At 32.8% G+C, this 18,799-nt stretch overlaps 1 long non-coding RNA gene across 1 annotated transcript; it reads left to right on the plus strand.

Moving 5' to 3' along the window:
* Nucleotides 1–363: 363 nt before the first annotated feature.
* Nucleotides 364–18,599, plus strand: LOC128171939 (uncharacterized). Its single transcript, XR_008242166.1, has 3 exons — nucleotides 364–605; nucleotides 1,092–1,280; nucleotides 16,982–18,599. It is a non-coding gene; the product is annotated as an uncharacterized LOC128171939 (long non-coding RNA).
* The last annotated feature ends 200 nt before the right edge of the window (nucleotides 18,600–18,799 follow it).

An 18,799-nucleotide genomic window follows, 5' to 3' on the forward strand; every position in this document is an offset into this window, starting at 1 on the left:
ATATTATGTGAACAACCCTGTTAGCGTTGCAAAGTTTTACAAACCCGAGAGTCAAATGTCATGACTTATCTTATGGCTGTATGCTTACAAATTACAAACAGTGTCTATTTGTCCGTTTGTTTGCCTACATGTAAATGTACCTGTCCGTCTCTCTCTCTCTCTCTCTCTCTCTCTCTCTCTCTCTCTCTCTCTCTGATATAAAAGTGTGTGACATAAAGTAACATCTCTTCCGTTTACCAAAACACATGAATAAAATGAGAGAGAGAGAGAGAGAGAGAGAGAGAGAGAGAGAGAGAGAGAGAGAGAGAGAGAGAGAGAGAGAGAGACTTTGATAGATCGTAAAGCCTGTTACATATCGAAAGAAGACACGTCTGTTGTTCATTGGGAAATAAATCTAGACTGAGTGGTCTAAGGTGCGGCCTAATTAGTGTAGAACGGTTGCCGTGGAGCCATGCTGTGTCGTTTTTGTATTAGCATAAACATGTCGGTCCGCGCTATAGAATTGTGTCAGATGTTTACAAGCTTTGCATTTCGAGGATGCAAACAACGTATTTGATTACTGCATGTAAACCATGGATGAAGAGGAGAAAAATCATAAGTCAAAGGTACGTTTTTTAATTTTTGAAGTTAAAATATAAATAAAGAGAAAAATAAATAAAATAAAGACTACTTTGAGTACAAATTTTACGTCACGCATAATTTCCTTTTTTTCGAACCAATAAGAACATAATCTAAAGAATTCCATTTATACTAACGATGTGGACGCTGAAAATATGGGTCAAGGAACAGACGATTGTGAAGATTACTTTTGAAGTTTCTCTTTTGGATAGCGGGTCATGCCGAGAACAATCCGATTGTGTCAGAACATCGGAAGGCTTCGAAAACCTATCATGCCTGTTGGCAAATCACTCTATAGTTAAATTTGGAATTTCTATTTCATGCAGTGCATTTTTAGGAAAAATATCTCAATAACATTGGTGGTAATCTCGGCATTTCTCTCGGCGATTTGTCAAATACGTCTCCATTGACCATGTTATGAGATGGATCAAAATCACTGCCAAATTATTATAATGTTCCTTTTTTCCGTTTAGAAGACTCTTACAAAGCCTCCTCTGTTATGTGCCGTGATTTTCTCGAACACCACGTAAAAGGCTACACGCTCAGACTCGGAAGTTGCTGAGATCATAATCCTACGTTTGAATCAGATGTCACAATCTTATTCAAGCGCCTGTTAATGAATCTACTGGCTGAAAGGATCCATTCAAAAGCATTACCGGAGGGTAGGTTGTCATACACTAAACGTTTATAAAATATATCCTTTTATATAGTAATGATTATGTTTATAGTCTTCCTTTAAAAAAATCACAATATTGCATCAATATTCGGACATGAAGCTACCGAACTTCGAGCTAGATAAATTCGTCGTAGTCTTCAAAGGTCTGTCAAAGAAACACAAGTACATGTAGAACGGTTTGATTTTCATAAACTAAAAAACCGTTTAGTACAGGCTACATGAAAATTCAGAACATTTTCGCAAATTCGAAAAGAGCACACATTTAGTTTAATGTGATGCATACCGGTATTTATAATGATATATTTGCCTCTAGGATTATAACACATGTTTTGATGTTGGTGTCTTTTACGGTAGATTGCTTTGTCTATATTTATGAAAGAAATGAATTGCAAATATTATTTGCAAAATTTGTTTTTCATATTTTGATTCATAAAACATGGATCTCGAATCAAACTTTAAAATGCCCTCCCCCGTCCCCCACAAATTAAGTGTCTTGTTTATATAAACATGTACAACATGAAGTTGGGATAAAGGCAAAACCGTTGTATGGATTAAGTGAACATAGCTCTTTCTATTTACGTATGACCACTGTTCTCTATCATTTAAATAGTATTGCCATACAGAAAAATGTTATTTATGTAAAGTTTATATACAAAAAACTGCATTTATGAATAAAACTCAACGTCACTGAGGATCCCATATTCTACAATAATGTATGACAGATAATGATCACATGTTAAGTAATTCAAGGTCACTTGAAGTATTAATGACATTTAGAATTGAACAACATGAATTTACAATCTCCCAGAGCTCTGATGCAAAACAGAGTACTGATTTTGTATGCATCATACAGATCAAGTTTTGTGAGCAGCGATATTCATTTTTTTGTCTGTAAAAATACCAAATATACAAGGCAAATCCCTGTTGAAAATCAAATAAATGAAAAAACATATGTCCAATTATATGAAAGTTGCAATAAAAGAAATATTTTAGAACTTGTAGTATACAATGTCCTTATAGTAAGTAAGTAAAAAAATCCCTAAAATAACTACTGGTCTATTAACTAAATTAATAATCTGTCGAAATGAGAAGTTAATTTTTGTCATCCAAACAAATATCGGACTTTTTAAGGTCTTCCGTTTCCAACGGAAGACCTTCTTGTTATTGCTTTGTTTCTGTTTCCCTTATTAGGGTTTTCCGTTTTTCAACGGAAAACCCTTCTGTTATTCTACTGTTTCTTATTAGGGTCTTCCGTTTCCAACGGAAGACCCTCTTGTTTTTCTTCGGTTTCTTTTTATTATTATTAGGGTCTTCCGTTTCCAACGGAAGACCCTCTTGTTTTTCTTCGGTTTCTTTTTAGGGTCTTCCGTTTCCAACGGAAGACCCTCTTGTTTTTCTTCGGTTTCTTTTTATTATTATTTTATTTTTTATTTTTTTTCTGACTCCTTCTCGGCTATATATCTCAAAAAGTTTTCATCCGATTTCAATGAAATTTTCAGAGCTTTTGTAAAGTTACCGTGCCTAAAAGATGTTAAAGTTTCAGCATTAACGTCACTTCCGTTCAAATTTGGCGGCCATTTTTAAATTTAAAAAAAGTGATTTTGTCCGGAAGAAATCTCCGTAAACTTTAAAGATATTGCTTTGAAATATTTACTGATGATAGATGTATCAATTCTATAATGTACTGGGGGGTTTAAAATTTTGTTCATCAATTTTGCTCAAAACCGGAAGCAGTTCCAATATTTGGAAATTTTCATTTTTTTGAACAAAATAAGACAATACATCAGTCTTATTAAACTTACCATGGTGAATTCAAATCCGAAATCCGTTTGAAAATCGGACGATGCATCACAGAGATATCAGGGTTTAAAAATTGATTTTTCCGGAAATTTTGATTCCGCGTCCTTGGTTTAAAAAATAGCGTAATGTTCAAAGTAAAATTAATTCGTACCAAAAATAATTGTTAAGTCGTACTTGAACACATTCGGATTTTTTTGGTCAAGTCGTTCTTGAAATCAGAAAGGTTTTTGTTAATTCGTACTTAAAATCATTTATATTTTGTTAAGTCGTACCAGGAATAATTCGATTTTTTCATCTTTTAATTTTAGTTACTCTTGTTGTTGGTTTAAGAGCTCTGCTTCTTACAAGAACTTCCGGCTTTACTTCCGACATTAACGGAAGACCCACTCGTTGCTTTGCAACGAGCTTTGCTCTAGTTATTATTATTTTATTTTTTATTTTTTTTCTGACTCCTTCTTGGCTTTATATCTCAAAAAGTTTTCATCCGATTTCAATGAAATTTTCAGAGCTTTTGTAAAGTTACCGTGCCTCAAAGATGATAAAGTTTCAGCATTTACGTCACTTCCGTTCAAATTTGGCGGCCATTTTTAAATTTAAAAAAAGTGATTTTGTCCGGAAGAAATCTCCCTTAACTTTAAAGATATCGCTTTGAAATTTTTACTGATGATAGATGTATCAATTCTATAATGTACTGGGGGGTTTAAAAATTTCTTCATCAATTTTGCTCAAAACCGGAAGCAGTTCCAATTTTTGGAAATTTTCATTTTTTTGAACAAAATAAGACAATACTACAGTCTTATAGAACTTGCCATGGTGAATTCAAATCTGAAATCCGTTTGAAAATCGAACGACGCATTACAGAGATATCGGGGTTTAAAAATTGATTTTTCCGGAAATTTTGATTCCGCGTCCTTGGTTTAAAAAATAGTGTAATGTTCAAAGTAAAATTAACTCGTACCAAAAATAATTGTTAAGTCGTACTTGAACACATTCGGATTTTTTTTAATAAAGTCGTTCTTGAAATCGGAAAGGTTTTGTTAATTCGTACTCAAAATCATTCGGATTTTGTTAAGTCGTACCAGGAATAATTCGATTTTTTCATCTTTTTATTTTAGTTACTCTTGTTATTGGTTTTAGAGCTCTGCTTCTTACAGGAACTTCCAGCTTTACTTCCGACATTAACGGAAGACCCACTCGTTGCTTTGCAACGAGCTTTGCTCTAGTTTTATTTTTTATTTTTTTTTCTGACTCCTTCTCGGCTTTATATCTCAAAAAGTTTTCATCCGATTTCAATGAAATTTTCAGAGCATTTGTAAAGTTACCGTGCCTAAAAGATGTTAAAGTTTCAGCATTTACGTCACTTCCGTTCAAATTTGGCGGCTATTTTTAAATTTAAAAAAAGTGATTTTGTCCGGAAGAAATCTCCGTAAACTTTAAAGATATCGCTTTGAAATATTTAACTGATGATAGATGTATCAATTCTATAATGTACTGGGGGGTTTAAAATTTTGTTCATCAATTTTGCTCAAAACCGGAAGCAGTTCCAATTTTTGGAAATTTTCATTTTTTTGAACAAAATAAGACAATACACCAGTCTTATAGAACTTGCCATGGTGAATTCAAATCTGAAATCCGTTTGAAAATCGGACGATGCATTACAGAGATATCGGGGTTTAAAAATTGATTTTTCCGGAAATTTTGATTCCGCGTCCTTGGTTTAAAAAATAGCATAATGTTTAAAGTAAAATTAATTCGTACCAAAAATAATTGTTAAGTCGTACTTGAACACATTCGGATTTTTTTTTTTGGTCAAGTCCTTCTTGAAATCAGAAAGGTTCTTGTTAATTCGTACTTAAAATCATTCGGATTTTGTTAAGTCGTACCAGGAATAATTCGATTTTTTCATATTTTTATTTTAGTTACTCTTGTTGTTGGTTTAAGAGCTCTGCTTCTTACAGGAACTGTCGGCTTTACTTCCGACATTAACGGAAGACCCACTCGTTGCTTTGCAACGAGCTTTGCTCTAGTTATTATTTTTTTTTTTTATCCGCAAATTTTGTGTAGGCCATTTCTCGTACATTTGTTGTCTGATTGTTATGAAACTTTCAGGGTATGTAGACAATGTTAATATCTCGAGACGTTTTTTTCAAATTTTTAAAATTCACTTCCGGTTATGAGTAATTGCCCTTTAATTGAAAATTGGGGGGTCTTTTGTCCAGAGTTGATCTCGGGAACTACAAAAGATAGTTGCATGAAATTTAGCAGAATTGTTGGTAACATTTTATAGTTTTGCTGGCATGAAAAGTTTGGCAAAATGTTTTTTAGTTTTTAAGCTATTTGCCGGTAAAGTATAAGGTTTTGGGGGGTCTGAAATTTTGTTGTTCTTTGTATAATAACCTTTAAACTAAAAATATTTTGTTAATACATATAGAGCAAAAGTTGTTTAGAATAACGAGAGCTTTCATTTAAAATTAAGAAAAAAGGGCTGGCCCCTATAATTAGGGGTCAGCAGCTCATACACGTATTTTTCTGATAGCAAAAATCGTTATCATTTTATGAAAAAAAATTAATTCAGTTATTGTTAATATATTAGATAATGTCATTTGGTGTCAAATTTAAAAAGTTCTGTGCCCTATTTTTTTCAAATTTCATAAAACAAATATGTGTGAATCGTACATGAACGAGTTAATTTGTCTACATAGACACACAAGCGAACAAATGCCGTTTTAAGGCCCAGGCATTTACTGCATTACATTGTGTTGCGTCTTAGATAAATTGTTGTGATTCAATTTCATTTTTTTTTTCATCTAGGCTATATCATTTATGAATTCAACTACTTATTTAACACGTTCTAATCGGCCACGCAGAACAAATGTTTGCAATGTTTGTCGCGGACCCGTGAATGTAAACAGTAACGAACGGCATTGTAGAAAAGAGAGAGCGTAATGCAGAAGATAAGTTGTGCATTTTTCGGTGTACACATGCATTTTCAAGTTACTGTGAAACATATGAACATGCACAGGGAACAATACTACATATTTGTATAAGGAGTGATGAGTGATATATTCTCGTGTGAATCGTTTACGAGGAAATTCTGACAGCCACACTTCTGTCGACCATGTCGACGGATGTGTATGTTTCCATTGATCAGCCGTTGATAAGCTACGAGTAATAAAGGGGAAAAGATGGACATTAAAGTGTGTGATCTATTTGGATGTTACTGAAGAAGGTGAGGCTTTTTATTCCTTTTAAAGTTTCTTGTCTATAGTTTTTAAAATGTCAGCATGTTAACTGGTTAACATTTAGTCTATAGATGTACATGTAAGTACGTGCACACTGTCACTGATGTATGTTATTTTTCTAGTCCAGACAATATAAATCCTTTTAACAGAATTGAATCCCAAATGTTGTACCTTTCACTTGTTTTTTTCTCCTTTTTACCAGAATTTTGTGTAAATTACAATTCAATTTATTGACAAAATCCACATGTGGCGAAAGTCATACATACAGTATACAAATATACATGTAGTTGGTACTGTACATAGATTTTCTTATGATATGTCCATCGCGTATGAATTTACAAATATATCTTGATGATTTAACATCTGCTGGGTTAAGAATTTTATAAGAATTACAGAGTTAGATGTTTTGTTATGGTGTGGGTGTTTGTTTACTAACGTGTACTTTTTACATTGTTTACTGGATGTTTAGACTTGCTCGAGGTTCATTGGTGACTGGAAAGGATGACCGAATTTATCTATTTAAAAAAAAATCAGATTGTGAATTTTCAACTCAAAATTCAAAGCAGGGTCTAATTAGAAACATATGTCATTGATCATATTCTTGTGCGGAAGACTCCAAATGTAGACATAAATACCCTGTAGACATACATGTAACATCAAGTAAATAAAATTGTATACTTCAGACTTCAGAGTTAAAACATGACTAAAAAGTCTTTAATATTTTTATGATGCCGATCAATGTATCATTAGAGAGGTTTAGCAGACCAACGGGTACCCGGTACATGTACTTGTACATGTAGTTTACAAGTTAGAACTATGCGTACCACTCTACCAGTTCACATAATTTTTCTTGTTTAGCAGTTTTGATGTGTACTTGAATTGTCCTTGTTAATGTTTAAAATGTAATTTTTCATTTATATTCTCTTTTTTTAATCTGACTACTGGCAGTACTGGCATGCCAGCAGTTCTTGTCGAGGACCATTTCTCGCTGGTGCAATGTTACATCATATTTTCGTATATAATTTTATGTGTTGATAAAATGACGTAACAATGCACTGATGAAAAATAGTACTCAACGATAACTGATCGCATGCCAATATTGATTAATTACAGACAAAAACTGAAGGTTGCAAGTGTTATTTTTTATTGAACACCATTGTTTAAAATAACTTTTTATATATGTGACGGTCAGACCGGTTTAAATACCAGTGTTCAGTTGGTAGAGCACCTGACTAGAGATTCAGGGGGCCCAGGTTTAATTCCTGGTTTGGTCCTTCATTATTTCTCCCATCCTGTTACAATATTAAGGCTTGGACGTTTCTGTACTTAGCCGATTCGGTACATATCACTATACATGAGATGCGATACGATACATATCACGATACATTGCAACTAAATGAAAACGTGAATAAGGGTTAAAAATTTATTCAATCTGTCGATGTATTACCGCATGTCCAAAGTTATTTTGATATATTTAAAATGAGCGTTGCACAATTTACAAATTATTTAAGTCTCATATACACTACTTTTTCATTAACAAGTAATCCAAAAGTTGTCCACACTCCAGATTTAGCTTCCTACAGGTTTGACAACTTTACGAGGTTTTCCGCCATCTTTGTACTTTCATATTAGGCGCGCAGACTAAAAAATAGCCGATATATGAAGCTCAGATATTTTTGGAAAATAAAACAAAGTCCACATAGGTATCGTAATGTATTAATGGTAAATGTAACAATCCAAATATCGTCAAAATAAATACCGTGATGCACCGGTGCATCGGTGGATCGTTCCATCCCCATACAATATTGGTGTTGTAACCAACCCCTGGAACTGACAGGTTAACTCCTGCCAGGGGAAGAGCCAGGGGTGATCTTTGAGGGTGAAGATCATTTAAGGGGGGGGGGATGTGATGGTCAGACTGGTTTGAATACCGGTGCCAGATACATGTAGCTCAGTTGGTAGAGCACTTGACTAGAGATTCAGAGGGCAAGGTTCGAATCCCAGTCTGTTCTGTCATTATTTCTCCCATCTTGTACATATATATCAGATCTATTCAAGTCAGTGTCAGCTACATTATGCATAAACAATTTTACCCGCTCCTAAACCACAAACTTTCTTATTAGTGGATTCAGCTTACTGCTGATTGGCTGCTGTTGCAGCAGACTTATAATATATGCACGCACAAAACACAATGAACTTATCAGAGAATGAAAAATTCATCGAGTTACTTTCAACTGTTGGAATTTGGGTATTTTTTAAAAATGTATACTTGTGACAAAACATATGATTATGTGGTACATACAGCTGTAGCTTTATGAAGAAAATTTTGGTTAGACCATATATACCTATCATGCAAGTAAATGATATTTACAAAAAACTTGCAATTTATGGCGCACGAAATATACGCTACTTTTATAAAGATTGACATACATGTAATGTAACACATTCTGTGAAAAATAATCTATTAAAAATTCTTCATTAAGTTTACTCATACATGTTTTATGCTTATTACACATAGTATTGTTTTTAAAAAATGTAATTTAAAAGAAAAGAAACCAAAACCCTCGCCAAATTTATTTGCAAAAATAAAAACCGGTAGAATTGATAAAACATGGTATACCAGAAGGAAATACATGTACTTTGAGCTAATTATTTTTTTTTTTTTATTTCAGCTCAAAACAGCCTCTTGTTACCACATGGCTTTTACCGGTACCTGTTGATTCTTGTGGGTCAGCTCCTGAGATTAACCTGTCACCTCTATCCACATGCATATTCCTTGTGTTCTACAGACTATTTACCGGTAATTCAAATTAAATCCGATAATGCATGAACAATAATGGAACTTGAAGAAAGCATCATGCCATGTTGTGGTTTGTGTTTGATAAGAAATTATGAAAACAAAATTAAGGCTGTTTAAAGAAATTCATAATTGCTGTGAAAATTTGTTTTTCAATAAAAGTATGCAATTATGTTTCCTTTATTTTTTATTTCATAAAGATATTTAGATGTGTTTACATAATTGAAAAATCCCCCCCCCTCCCCTCTATTTAATTGTCTGCATTAAGATTACATGTAGGATATGTAAATGTACATTTGACTTTGAAATAACATCTGCTATGATAATTACTTTTGAAATGAACAAGAAACAACCTATTTCTACCTTTCTAAGGTATATATGCAGAAAAAAAGTAGAAAAACATGTCAAATTTGAACATTTTTCATGGAAATCAACTCTGTCTCCAGCTACCTGGGTGTTTGAAGTTTATTTTAATTTAAGGCAGATGTCTAACTTGTAGGTTGTATCTTACTATTTTAGCATGGTTAGAAGGAGACTAGAAATCAAAATAGATTAGATATTCACTAAATATGATTGTTAGCTTACTTTTTTCATGAAAACAAGAAATCACAAGCAGGACAGCTGTCTATTTGTTAATTAAAATGGTGTAAATCATAAAATAAACAAATAATTAGGATCAAATTTTAGAATCATTGATGATTGTTTTCAAATATGTGTGAGAAATGACTCAAGGAAATTGCCATAAGTTTCATAAAATTAGGTTAAACATTTTTAACCATGACTTTTTATGAAAATCAAAAGATGGGGGGGGGGGGGGGGTATACATGTAAGGATATTTCTAAGTGATGTGAAGCTTTTATCATGATTATATAATGTAGATGCATGTTGTATTGAATAAGGTTTCTTTTCAAAGGTGGTTGAACAACAATTGACCTCTAAAAGGTCAGGTAAAGATGTTTTACTATGGAGAACCCTGTAAATCTGTGTTTATTAATGGAAATTGGAAATGGGGGGTTCACTTAAATGGCCATATTTTTATTAAACCTCAATGGAATTTGCAATATGTAGTATTCTTTTTCTCAGAATTGCATTAGCTTTCTTATTCTAAGACAAACCGTCTTTTCATAAAATGTTAGTGTACTAATTGCAGTTAAAGGTACATGTACAAGGAATAGTTTCGGATAAAGAACCGTCAATATTTTTGTAAAATTGATAGTGACTGTACTTGAAGATTTACCAGTGTTGCGTAGATTCATGAAATGAATTTTAATGTTTATCAATAGTTAATGGGATGTCTCTTGTTGGAATTGGAAAGGCCTAAAAAAAAAATAGTGTGTTTAGGGTAACACTGATGAAAAAATTAGGTTAGGTAGGTGGGGATTTTTTTTTATTTTATCTATTTTTTTTTGGCCTGAATCCTAAGAATGTTTGTTTGTTTCATATTTAAAAACGTATTTTTTATTGGAAATAAGATGAAATTCACAGTCAGATAAAATCAGGCATCTAAAAATGGTAGGATCGGGCCATTTTTGTAGGTTAGGTCGGGTTACCCGAAACCCACAACTTTTTTTTTTTAGGCCTAAGCAATATTAAGGCCCCTAATTTTAAGTACATGAGAAGCAGTAATAAATTGTGAAACTTGCGGCTTTGACTGTTGTGTTGCCTTTACACAGTGAAATTGAAGGTTACAAACTGGAGGTTATATAACATGAAATGGAGGTGGATGGGATATTATATGCCTATTTAGTATGTACTGGGTATGAGGACAATAGCAAGTTTATTGTCCCCCAAGACAGCAACTATTTCATGAGGCAAAGCCAAGGGAAATAGTTGCTGAGGGGTGGGACAATAAACTTGCTATTGTCCAGATAGTCAGTTAATTGGTATATTATTGTACCGAAAAAAACTTTATTTGTCAGCGATGCAGAATTTCTTGATGATAAACAAATTAGAGTTATCAAACTTTGTATTTAATGCGGTGATCTAATTAGGTCAGAGGTGTTCCGAGTTTAAAAAGGAGGGAAATCAAATTCTGCTGATGAATGGTTTTGATGACTATTCACCATGGGCAGATAGCATGGATACTATTTCAAATTAGATAGAAAGCAAGTTTGTGTGGGCTTCTAGTGATCAGTTTGTCCGTCTGTCCATCCGAGATCGCTTGACCGGAGCATAGCTTCTCTCCCCTTGGCCCAATCTGGCTCATACCTCATCCACAGGGTTCCTTTGGGTTAAGGATGTGCTGTGACTTTGAACCATGTTGTTAGGTATAAGGTTAAGGTCATAGTAGAATTACATATATAACATCCTTGTCTGGGGCATATCTTCTCTCTCTTTGGTCCAATCTGGCTAATACTCACAGACTGTCTCTATCGTTAATCGATGTGCAGTGACCTTGCATGAAATTTCTAGGTAAAGGGTGAAATATCATATCGGATCATGCAAAAATCCTTTTTTCAGAGCATATATACTTTCTACTAACCCCTATAGGGCTCAGACTTCACATAAGCAGAGCTTTTGAGTAAAGGGTGTGTAGTGACCTTGAACCTATTTTCAAGGTAAACTGTGAAGGTCATAGCAGAATTATATTTAAAAAATCCTTGTCTGGAGTACATCTTCTCTCCCTTTGCTCCAATCAGGCTCATACTTCACCCACATGATGCCTTTGATCAAAGGATATGCAATGACCTCGAATGATATTTGTAGATCAAGTGTCAAGGTCATATCAGATCACACAAAAATCCATATTTTAAGAGCATATATATACTCTCCTTTTAGCCCCTAATTGGCTAATATTTTGCCTAAACAGAGCTTATTGGTTAATGGCGTGCAGTGACCTTGAACCATGTCAATGTGAAGGTCATAGCAGATCTTAATAAAATTAGTTTTAGACAGTAGATTATTTCCCGGATATGCTTAATCTTGGTCAGATTCAACAAAAATGCCTATATGTTAGGGGCAATGAAACAGCTAAATGCCAGCTGGAAAAATTTCAAGTTATAGGTCAAGGTCAAAGCAAAATTCTCTAAAATAACATCAGCGGGGCCCTTTGAAATGTTCACCATCAATAGTAATTTTAAATAAAAATATTCACAGAGGAATAATAAAATTAAGTAAACTATACATCGATAAGTTTCTGACAATTGATGATGCAACAAGCACATAGTACGAAAGGTCAACCCTTTGAAAAGCAGTGTAGAGGAAATGTTGCTCAGAATTATGTTTTAAACAAAATTGATTTTTTACGGACATTTTAATTTTGCATTCTGGGTTAAGAAATTAGATGGTAGTTCCAGGTAAAGTTAACTTTTACCTAAAATGAAGTCAAATTTGTTAAGTCGTACTTAAAACCATTCGGATTTTGTTAAGTCATACCAAGAATCATTCGATTTTTAAAATCTTTTTTGTACCTAAGTTACTTTTGTCATTAGATTAAGAACACTGCTTTTTAGAGGTACTTCTAGCATTACTTTCGACATTAGCGGAAAACCCACTCGTTGCTTTGCAACGAGCTTTGCTCTAGTTATTATTCTTTTTTTTTCTTACGCATTTTAGTGCACGCGAGTTCTCGGGAACGGCTTGGCTGATTTTAATGAAACTTTCAGAACTAACAGATATTGATCTGAACCTTATTGGAAATTTTTTACATTTATGACGTCATTTCCGTTTTAGAGATATTGACGTTTTTACGATTTTTAGAGGGTCGGCTTGTCCGGTGTTTTTCTCCTAAACGAAAACAGATATTTGATTCAAATTTTCAGGCTTTGTAGACCTATGTTTGTGGATATGACAGAAGCATTTTCATTGTTCTGTGACGAAAAACACCGAGGCTCGTCTGCGCTTAAAAATTGAGATAAAAAGTGTCATGATTTTTTTGTGGTTTTCTTTGAATATCTTTTTTCTCAAAAGTATTTTGTTAAAACTTATAGAACAAAAAAACTTCAAAAAGTCAAGATCTTTCATTTGACATTCGGGAAAATGGGCTGGCCCTTTAAATTAAGGGCCGAAATGGCTCTAAAGTATTTTAATAATATCTTTTTAATGTGAAATATTTTGTTATACTTTATAGAAGCAATTATGTTCATCGTAACGTCATGTACCTATACATGACAGATGTTTACTCCTTTGTTACGTATTTAGGGATTTTAAGGGGCCAGCAGTCCGAAATTTTGATCTTATATATCTGAAAATGGAGAGAAGTTTTGAAAAGGAATGTTGAACAAAAGATGCTCCAAATAATGTCGTTAACAATTTGCAACCATAATTGTTTTGTTATCCGGTCCCGAAAAGGAGTTATAGGGTTGGCCCTTAAAACGATCTCTTCCAGACATCTTGAGAACGGTACATAATTTTTACATACTTGTTGAACAAAATGTGTTTAAAATGACAAGAGCTTTCTTTTTATATCACGAAAAAGGGGCTGGCTATTCAAATTAGGAGCCGATAGAGTTCCAAAGTCTTTTAATCATAACCTTTAATTGTGAAATATTTTGTAATACATTACGGCAGCAATTATGTTAATCGAAATGTTATGTACCTATACATGAAAATTGTTTACTCCTATGTTATGTAATAAGGGATTTTAAGGGGTCAAAAGTCCGAACTTATCATCAACGTCCCAAAATTAAAAAAAAGCAATTTTAAGGAGCAATATTGAACAAAATACGCTAAAAAATGTGATTAACAATCTGCAACCAAAACTTGTTTGTTATCAGTTCCCACAATCTCTTCCAGATAAATCAAGAACGGTTTACACAAAATGTATCGAAATCAAAAGACCTCTTATTTGATATAAAATAAAATGTGGCTGGTCCCTAAATTGGGGATCCAACGGGGTGTATAATCCTTCATCCATTGCTCTTTTAGATCACATCTGCATTTCCTGATATGTTTCGTTGATGAAGATAAAAGGCAAAGTCATTTCCTCTTCTAAAAATCAGACGGAAGACCTCCTCGTTGCTCGCAACGAGATCGTGTCTAGTATCTTATTCTTATTCATGTTATTTTAAGTGCCTTACCCAGATCAGCCGAGATACACACTGCGCATTATCTCATTATTTCATCTAAATTCAAGTTGAACATTGATTTAGATACTTCTTAATATTAACTTAAGTCACAAACTTAAATTGAAATAATTAAGATTAGCTGGACTAGAAAAGAAATAATATTATTTATGCAGACGCCAACTTGAACTTCATAACGATTGTTTATTGTTGAAATTTGTGCTGGGGGATAATCATGACAATAATGTATATCTGGTCATTTTTGCGATAATCAAATAGTCGCTTTTTCGCAACAATTATATTCAAATTTGAATGCTACTGCCTAGTTTTTTTTAAATCGTAGAAAATGGCTGACGATAATACAAGAAGTTACAAAATTTTCACGTTTTTTGCAAATTTTGTGACATACGAAGACGGTTGGGATATAAGGTATAAATATAGCTTCGAAAAAATCTCCAATTTAACAGCATGGCTAAAGTTATTCATATGATCGTTTAGGTCGTGTGGCCTCATGTAAATAAAAACGTTGTTTCCCCAGCTTAGTTTTTTTATAACAAAAAATAAATATGACGTGTACACAAAACAATGAAATTTCATTTCAAATTGCTTTTTATGAATCAAACTTTGCGACATTTTGATGTATAAAGTTAAACGCTAAATTTTAAATTTTAAATTAATGCATCAACTGTTTGTAAAAGTTTTTACATTATAAAATTGTGTCCTATTCAAGATTTGATTTTCATCGAAAAATTGATAACAACTGATAAAGAATCTGTTTGAACTATATTAATTAGGTTTCTGCTGATTTGCGTTAGTTAAGGAAAAAAATATTCTTGACAGTCTCTATGTATTCTGATTATTAAAGTCATCTGTATCCAAATTGACCGCAGCTGAATTGAAATTCAGATTTTATTGATTTACCCAAAATATCTTACTTATTCAATTCGCAACAACTTCTTTTATAAATAGTAAAATGAATTCACAGGCAGTTAACATGTAAATTATGGGATGGAAGTAGTAAAATAAAATCCTGTTTAACAAATGATACGTATTTGATATACTAGATGATAAACATTAAGGGGCTTTGTGTGTTCATCAAGATTTTTTTGTACGTTATACTGTGTCCGAATCTTTCCTTAGTTTTTTTCCTTGACTTATGGTTTAAAAATGAAATGAAGTAGCAACTAGTGTGATATTCTGAGGAGTTGACAATGCTTAAAAACTTAAACTGAAATTGATCATATATAATTGTATTCAGTTGATGTACATGTATGTTGCTTAGATTTTTTTTGTTGCATCTGACGGGAAAAAATACAAACTTTTCCGGCTTTCCACTGTTCAATATGCAGTTTAATGATGCACCTGGAAATATTACCGTTTTTGCGATATCTGTTGTATTGAATATGAACCCATAATCGCATAAATACAGCTGTACATGCATTAGGACATTGATTACAGAAGGGAAAGGGGATGATTAGTGGGACGTATCTCTTCTAGATTTTGTTCTTTAGATTAAATGTCACTATTGAGTTTTATCACCATCCCAAATTGAATGTATCAGATAAAAGACTGTTTTCGAGAAGAAGAAAAAATCCCCCACACTCCTGGTGCCCGTTTCACAAAGATTTCGAAAGATGATTCATTAGATAGAACTTAGGTATGCCTAATTTATAACTTAGGAATTTACTGAGGTTTATAATAGCTGTTTCACAAAACTTTCTTAGCGTAGCACAAGTGAATTATCTTAATTAAGATACATTGTAAATCACTTTCATATCATATTGTTAATTCTAAATAAGTACCGATCATTTATAAATTCTTTTCAATATGACACGATTGTAAACTTTATAAGTGAATATAAAAATGCATTCCCTTATTCACCTAGAAAAAAAATGCGTACATTGAGTGTAAATAGTGTAATGTCTAAAAACATATACATGTACTGATATTTTGTATCAAATTTTCAATTTACATGGAAAAAAATCTATATGAAAACTATATGAAATCTAAACCAGAGAAATTAATAGACGATATATATAATGTATATTTTTACTTCTAAAGTTTTAGTTTAGAAGTACTAGTAAAGTGAAAAAGGTTTTGATGATGCGTGTAACTTGTTATTTTTGTTCCACTTTAATGTGCTTTGATTTGCGTATAATTCATTTCAGAAGAACATAAACAGTCGTCATGTTAAGTTTGATAAGACATCGATTTACCTGTCTTAAAGTGAAGATATAGCTTAGGAATTTCCTAAGACAAGACTTGAATAGTGAAACGGATAAGTAAAAGACTTAAGAATTTTTTTTTTCACAAAATATACATGTAACTTAGTTAAAATCATGCTTTGTGAAACGGGCCCCTAGGGATAGATTTTGAACCTAAGTTGTCCGATCCAATGTATATGCCCGAAACTTGATGAACCCGCCCTACACTATCTTCTATGATTTTTTGTTAGTTAATCCACGTAAAAAGTTCTCGCTAAATAATTCAATATTATTTTATTTCAAGTATATATTTTTTATGGTACATGTAACTACTACTGACATGGATACGCCAAAGCATAACCACTACCTCACTTCCATTTATACTATTGCAAAAATGATAGTAGGTTTTCTTTAATTAATTTTACAATAATTACATGTATTGATCAAGCAAAAATGAAATTATAGCTGAAGGACACTTAAAATACCGAAGGTGTAAGCAGTTACTTCATTATTTTATTGGCCAAATGTATTCATTAGTAAGGATAGAAATGCATTATCACTTTTGATATATGAAACATAGATTTGTTGCCTTTATCGAAGATCTAATTAAAAAGATTGAAAAAAAAATTATGTATTTTCAGGTCCATATTTTCTTATGCACATGAGGATGTCAATGCATGATCCAGCAACGAGGCTAAAAAACTGAGGAGTAAATGATGCCGAAACGTTCGATGATCCCATTGAGCTACTTCTTAACGTCAACATAATTATTAATTTAATTATGACATTAACACCCTGATGCAAAAAAGTATGTGTGAATTAAGAAAATTTCCTCGTCCACTTCACTACAGGATTACAAACAACGATTAGATAGTGAAAACGTTCTAGATAAGGATGGATGACTCTCCTACATGTAACAAGAAACCCAAAGGAGGTAAACAAACATGGTTTAAGTGCCGCAAAATTCGTAGCATAAGAGGAATACCAAAACTTTTCCCATTACCTTTAACGGCATTTTTGAAGAAAGAAGTTTAATCCACTTGACTGATTTGAAATGGTCAATAAGTTGTCATATTGATTACTACAAATCATCTGTGAAAAAAACTAAGCTGTATAAGAACAGTAAGAAACAATGCTGTGAATAGATAGAGACATTTTTTTCGCACAGGAAGGAAATATGTCAAATGTTTTCTAAATAGTCAACTCTTCATGAAAAAGAGAAAATACGTGCAGACACAATACAAAACGTGATCATGGATGATGAAAAAGTTACAAGTAAACCCTTTGTTTAAAGCAAGTAATAAAATGTTTCACTACTGTAATTCAAAAATACTTCATGATATTTCAATATTCTTTGAAATTTCGTTCTACACGTCTTTCTCTTTTTTTGATGGCAAAAGGCAATTATGAGTTATGATGATATGTTGATCTTTCTGGTGGATTCACCAACTTTCTGATCTTTTATGTAAACTGAACATAGCATTCATATTGGTGGGCCCACCAATTATGTATTCAATAGCAGCAATAAACTAATTGTTACCGGCAGGGGGTTTCTTTGGTGAATCCACCAACTTTGTAATCTGTTTTTTAATAATTCGTATAACTTGATCTGTGGTGGATCCACCAAGTAGGGGTAGTTTGAATTTTGTCAATCTTTTTGGTGGCTTCACCAACTTTCTTGTTTTGTATATAAACTGACATGTGTTGCGGTGTTTTTGTTTATTGAGTGCCATCGATGAATGTTTAGAAACTTTTGGTGAATGCACCAATTTTGTACTCTATATTTGTTTGTTTAATTCATTTTGGTGGATCCACCAAATATTTGGATAATGAAAGTTTGTATTTAGGTGGAATCACCAATTAAGCTTTCTTTAAAACTGAAATGTTTGATAACATGTGTTGCTCTCATTGCTTTGTTGGTGGGTTCACCAAATCTTTGAGTGATATACAAAACTGTATGCGGACAAATTCACAATTGAATTTTGGTGGAACCACCAGGGCACTGTGTGAATGAGATATTTGATGCTGTTTAAAAAAATAGAACCGCCAATATTTTATCATTGGTGGACCCACCAAGTTTATTTATAAGTGAGATATTCGATGAAATAAGTTGGTGGAGTCACCAATATTTTGACTGTTATTGTGGAATATGAAGGTTTAAAGGTACTGTAAAATGTGCTTTTGTGTGAAAAAGATGGTGGGTTCACCAATTTATGTTGTGTTCAACAACAAAAATGAATAAAATTTATGTTCATTTCTGTTATTGCATTGCGTTCATTTTTCATTTTGCACTGAAAAAAAGAGGACACGAATAGAAAATCCTCTTTCTTAATAGAAACAGTTCATGGTAACTGTTACTAAGCAACAGTATAACATTTAAAACGACCCCCTTGTCAAGATGTCTGATGAAAAATGTAACAGAAAATGATTTAATTTTCACAATGAAGCTCCTATTTAAC

Source organism: Crassostrea angulata, chromosome 2 (assembly GCF_025612915.1).
Source record: "Crassostrea angulata isolate pt1a10 chromosome 2, ASM2561291v2, whole genome shotgun sequence".
Classification (NCBI taxonomy): domain Eukaryota; kingdom Metazoa; phylum Mollusca; class Bivalvia; order Ostreida; family Ostreidae; genus Magallana; species Magallana angulata.